Raw genomic sequence first — 6,359 nt, 5'->3', positions numbered from 1 at the left:
TCAGTGTTTCAGGAGCATCCAAGGTCGGATTTCGAAACCATAAGTGGCATTGGAAAGTTGGTTCAGAGGGCTATCTAATGGTAGAGGTAAAAATTGCCTTTGTGCAAGTTCAGTCTAGCTAAATCACGGTGTAATCAACTCCTTTCTTCTCATTCCTAATAAAAATGGTCACCCATATTGAAAGCGGACCTGGAGACATAGTCATTTAGGGACAAAATCCATCATCAATTTTTTGTCTGGTATAACTATGTTTTTACTATTTTCACTTCTGTTATGCATCGATTTCATGTTTAATCAGCTGTCGTAAAGTGTTCTGCTCAAGCAGTTTACCTCGATTTCCGTGGTTTTAGTTATCATTCAAATCACTAATGGTTAATCGATTCTACATCAGTATTTAGTTTATGATCATTTCAGATCATGTAATTTGGTATTAGAGCAGGCTGCGTTTGTAGAATGTGCCATTGAATGTTAACCAGGTCAAAGTCGCATCAAGAAGAAGGAATCCTTAAGCAGATCAATCCAGAGATTGGAAAGCGATGAGTCGTTCAGAAATCAACCATGTCAGCACCTGATGCAGGTGAAAACACTGAAACTAAGATGAGTGAGGAACAACTTCAACAGGCATTCTTAACCATACAACAGATGTTTGGAGAATTGTATGAAGACAAGAACGCGAGAGATGATTCTTCTTCAAAGACATCGAAGAAGGACAAAGGTAAAGGCACGGTTGATAAACCACATTCACCTCCATCATCTCCATCATCCTCTTTTTCTTCTTCTTCTTCCAGTGCAGAATCTGAAATAGAAAAGAAACCTAAGAAAACATATATTTTGAAACTTGATGTTAAATTTTAGTTCCCTGTTTATGAAGGCGAAATGAATCTTGAAAATTTAGATAGTTGGATAAAGCAGTTAGATGTGTATTAACGCATTCGGAACATTTCTAGCAATAAAAATAAAACTCAGTTAGCTACACTTATAATGGGGGGAACAACTTTAATCTGGTGGGAAAGTAAAACTCAGATAGACATAAATCGTAAAGGAAGTTTTTAAAAGCTCTTAGGAAACAATTATATCCTTTAGGATACATGTAGCAAGCTGTTATTGATTGGAAGCATCTGAGGCAAGGTAAAGGGCAAAGTATTCAAGAGTTTACTCAGGAGTTCAGAAAGAAAGCATTGACACTTGGTATTTGATTGGATACATGTGAAACTTTGTTAAAATACATTGACAGTTTACATTCATTTTTGCAGCATACTTTATTTATGTTTAATCTTAAAGATTTTGATGAGGTGTGTGTTTAGGGCATACATATTGAATCAGGTGGTAAACCATTCAAATTTTCATCTCAGTCATCCAAAGAGTTGGAAACCAAATATTCCAGTCACAATAAGGAGAAGAACATTTCAAAGAGAAAGAAATCAATGATTGTTCAGAAGGAAAGGCCTACTTGTTCTCACTGCCATATATTCGATCATGATGAATCGAAGTGCTAGAAACCTCAACTAGAACTTAACCTCAAAAATTTCCTTAAGGCGAAGGATGAAAACAAGGCTTTGCAGCAGTCCAGCAAGATCTATGTTCAGATTCAGGTGATGTAAGGAGGATAATCGTCATGGTTATGGCAGGTAAAACTTATGACACTGGTTCAATTTCGAAAACTAATATATCTTCTTCAAACATAGATCCTTCACATGAGGACAAAAGATTTGAACTCTTCCACATAAGGATAACTTCTGAGCATACAACAATTGACACAATGTTTTATAGCAGATCACAAGAAAATTTAATATATGAACATATTGTTAATCAATTGGGATTGGAGACACAGAATCATCCAAGACCATACCCATTAGGTTGGATTAATAAATCAACTCAGATACATGTCACAAAGTAGTGTTAGTTAAAATTTGCAATTACATCTAAGTACATTGATGAAGTGGAGTTAGATGTGGTCTAATTAGACATATGTGGAGTTGTCTTAGGAAATACTTATCTTTATGATAGAGATGCAATGTTTTATAGAAGAGAAAATAAATATCACCTAAAGAAAGAAGGGGTTGAATTTATTGTTAGGGAACATAAATTCAAATCAAACTTGGATTTAATGGTTACAAATCAAGTTAAGCAGTTAATAAGTTTAAGTAAATATGTACTCAAGTTTATTAAGGAACAACATAAGGATGATTGTTCGGAATGCAAGATTCAATTTATAGATGAATTGGTCAAGGTGGTTAATTCTTTTCCAAGAAATATTATTCATAAATAGGCTAAGCAACATGAGATACATTTAATGTCCTATGAACATATTCTTAAAGACAGAATGAATCACAATTCATTCATTTAACTGAATTCTAGAAACTATCATCATCAGCAGTGTATTGCAGGAAATGGTACATGTGAGTCTAATCAGAGACTTGTTTTAGATGGTATATTTATTTTCAGTTTCAGGGGTGCAGGTTAGTATTGGGGAAAATCAATGTTACATTTCTTTGGTATTGCATTGTCATTTCATGCTTTAAAAATTAATGAAGCCACTTTTCAAGTGGAGAGGAAGTCTATAAGTTTTCACGACAAAGCATTTTCGAAAGTAGATCTAAAGTTTCCTTATCATGATTTGAAAACTAATGCATTAAGTGAAAGTGTTAGTAAATGGAGATATCAGTTAAGAGACGAAGAAATAGTGATTCAAGTAAATCAACAATTACTTAGATACTTTCAAAGTCCAACTAGGTTGCAACAATCTTTACATCACAGCTGGATGAGTTCTATGCAGCAAGTTCACTTATAATCAGTCAACAAGAAGGTAAATCAAGTCAAGTAATTGATATGAAGTTAAAATAAAAGGAGTCTTTGAATATTTCAGTTATTCTGGAAAGTAGATTGTTAATACCCATCAGATGTATTAACAAAGTTCTACAATACTGATTTCAAAGATGTTTTCAAATCACTAACTCATGACTCTTTGTGGAAAGAATTCAATTGCCATGTTGGTAACAGGTCGTTTTCCTATCATTGCAAGTTGTTCATAATGCGAATTTAAAAAACAGGTCACCGAATCAAAAAGTGCCATGGTCAACATCATCAGGGTCATCACTTGTAGGTGATTGATCGAATGTATTCGTACATTGTTAGGCCAAGGTGGAAAGAGAGGGAGTTATATCCTCATCGATTAACTGTTTAGCCAAAATTTTCTGGTCCAAAAGCTTTCAAGTGGAGAGGAATGATCCAGGAGGTTCCGTTCATTCAAATTGCATAGGTGTTCAAGTGTTGTCATCAGTGTTTCGTGTTGTCGTCGCTTCAGTTCATCGTCAACAGTTCGACAGTGTTGGTTGTTCAAGTAATATGTTTTTCATGGTGTTCAGTTGATATGGGTTTTCACCTAACTCTCAAGTTGAGTTCATTGACAATTTCGCCAGGGATGGTTGACGACATGTGTTTTTATCATTCGACAAGTAGAATTAGTGTTGACATGGGTGTTGTCACGGCAAAGGATCAATATCATTGTTTGTTGATGATAGGCATGGGTTTATTGTCATCATGTGTTGAATATCACGAACATCACATTGTGACAATGGTTTGCATATGTGTTTCTAAAACTACATGTAAACCCTAATCTATGTATCTAACCTAAACCCTAATCCTAAGTCCTAACCATGAATCCATTTCAATTACCAAATCTATGTCAAATACATTATTCTTCATCGTATAAAACACCAATCAATGCATTCAAAGCATTTCAAAAACCTAACCCTAAATGTCCTAAGGTTAACCTATAAAGCTCTTGATCTAATGTTTAAAGATTAAAAAAGCATTATAAATACAATACACAGTCCTAAACTACTACAGCCTCACCGCGAGGGAATCTTGACTCCAGCGAGGAAATGTGAATGGTGGGATTGGTCGGAGTTAGCCAATAGTTAGGCCCTAACTGCAGCCTTGAGCGCGTCGGAGTTTCCACCACAACGCTGACATGTGAACGTGTGGAGTCAACCGGCAAAGGTTAGCAGTAACAGCAGCAGATACCATGGCAGTGTAACATGTGATGGGGGTTAGAGTTCACCGTAAACTTATCGGAGCCATGTATTGGGTGGGCAATTACCGTCAGGGATAACTGTGAAATGTTAATGGGCCAAGGTAACCACCAACCGTCATCGTTTCGACAAACTGTCAGTGGAACTGTTGGGACCCAAAATCGTTGGGGTCAATAGCAATCACATGTGTTGTCACCAATCCTCCACCCCGTTAGCTAATGGCTAACGACTTTCGGCCTAATATAAGGTTTCAGGTGGGTCTTTTTGCGATTTTTGGTATTAAATTAATTAGAGGACCAAACAACTTACTCTATGTGGCAAACAACTAATAGACCGAGCTCAAATCATATCCCAAACCTAGCCAAATTGACCTCCAATACATTCAAAGATGGTTTTATGCATCTTCAGGCCTATAAAGGTAGAATTTCTCTTCATTGATCAAGGAGAGTGGTTTTTGACTTCTGTATGCAGATTTTGGAGGACATAGGCGATTTTGTTTTCAGTGTTTCGGGAGCATCCAGGGTCGGATTTAGAAATTGTAAGCAGCATTGGAAAGCTGGTTTAGAGGATTATCTAATGATGGAGGTCATAATTTCCTATGTGTAAGTTCAGTCTAACTAAATCACTATGTAATTGATTCCTTTATTCTCATTCCTAATAAAAACGATCGCCCACCTTGAAAGCAAACCGGGAGACGTAGTCAATTAGGGACGAACTCCGTCATCAATTTTCTGACTGGTATAACTGTGTTTTTACTATTTTCACTTCTGTTATGCATTGATTTCATGTTTAATCAATTGTCGTAAATTTTCTACTCAAGCAGTTTAACTCGATTTTGATGCTTTCAATTATCATTCAAATAACTAATGGTTACTCAATTCTACATCAATATTTAGTTTATGATCATTTAAGATCATATAATTTGGTATCAGAGCAGGTTGCATTTGTAGAATGTTCCATTGAATGTTAACTAGGTCAAAGTCGCAACAAGGAGAAGGAATCCTTGAGTAGATCAATCCAGAGATTGGAAAGCGACGAGTCGTTTAGAATTCAACCACGTCAAGACCTGAGGCAGGTGAAAACACTAAAACTAAGATGAGTGAAGAACGGTTTCAGTAGGCATTCTTAACCATGCAACAGATGTTGGGATAATTGTATGAAGACAAGACATCGAATACATAGAAGAAGGACAAAGGTAAAGGAAAAGTTGATAAACCACCTTCACCTCCATCATCTCCATCATCCACTTCTTCTTCTTATTCTTCCAGTGTAGAATATGAAACAGAAAAGAAAGCTAAGAAAACATCTCTTTTGAAACTTGATGTTAAATTTGAGTTACCTGTTTATCATGATGAAATGAATCTTGAAAGGCTAGATAACTGGATAAAGCAGTTAGAAGTGTATTATCTCATTCAGAAAATTTCTAGCGATAAAACTAAAATTCAGTTAGCTACACTTAGAATGTAGGGAAAAACTTTAATCTGTTGGGAAATTAAAACTCAGATAGATTTAAAGCGTAAAGGAGAAATCATCTCGTTGTGGTCTAAGTTTTTAAAAGCTCCTAGGAAATAGTTCTATCCTTTAGGATACATGCAACAAGATGTTATTGATTAACAACATCTGAGGCAAGGTAAAGGGAAAATTGTTTAGGAGATTACTAAGGAGTTCAGAAAGAAAGCATTGGCACTTAGTATTTGATTGGATACACGTGAAACTTTGTTAAAATACATCGGCAGTTTACATTCATATTTACAACATACTTTATTAATGTTTAATCCTAATGATTTTGATGAGGTGTGCATTCACGCCATACATATTGAATCAGGTGGTAGACCATTGAATTTTTCATCTCAGTCGTCCAAAGAGTTGGAAACCAAAGATTCTAGTGACAATAAGGGGAAGAACATTTCGAAGAGAAAGAAATCAGCGATCACTCAAAACGAAAGGCCTACTTTTTATCATTGCTAGAGAATCCGTCACAATGAATCGAAGTGCCGAAAAACTCATCTAGAACTTAAGCCCAAAAAGTTCCTTAAGGTGAAGGATGAAATGAAGGCCATTGCATGAGTCCAGCAGGATCTAGGTTCAGATTCAGGTGATGAAAGGGGGATAACCACCATGGTTACGATAGGTAAAACTTCTAACACTGGTTCAAGTTCGAAAACTCATGTATCTTCTTCAAACATAAGTCCTCCACATGAGGATAAAAGAGTTGAACTCTTCCACATAACGATAACCTCTAAGCATACAAAGATTGACACAATGTTTGACAGTGGATCACAAGAAAAATTAATATCTGATCATATTGTTAATCAATTGGGATTG

The sequence above is a fragment of the Pinus tabuliformis genome, chromosome 8 (genome assembly GCF_031772625.1).
Source record: "Pinus tabuliformis cultivar Carrire ecotype Pingquan chromosome 8, CPIR1, whole genome shotgun sequence".
NCBI classification, from domain to species: domain Eukaryota; kingdom Viridiplantae; phylum Streptophyta; class Pinopsida; order Pinales; family Pinaceae; genus Pinus; species Pinus tabuliformis.
Note: the sequence above shows the minus strand (reverse complement) of the source record.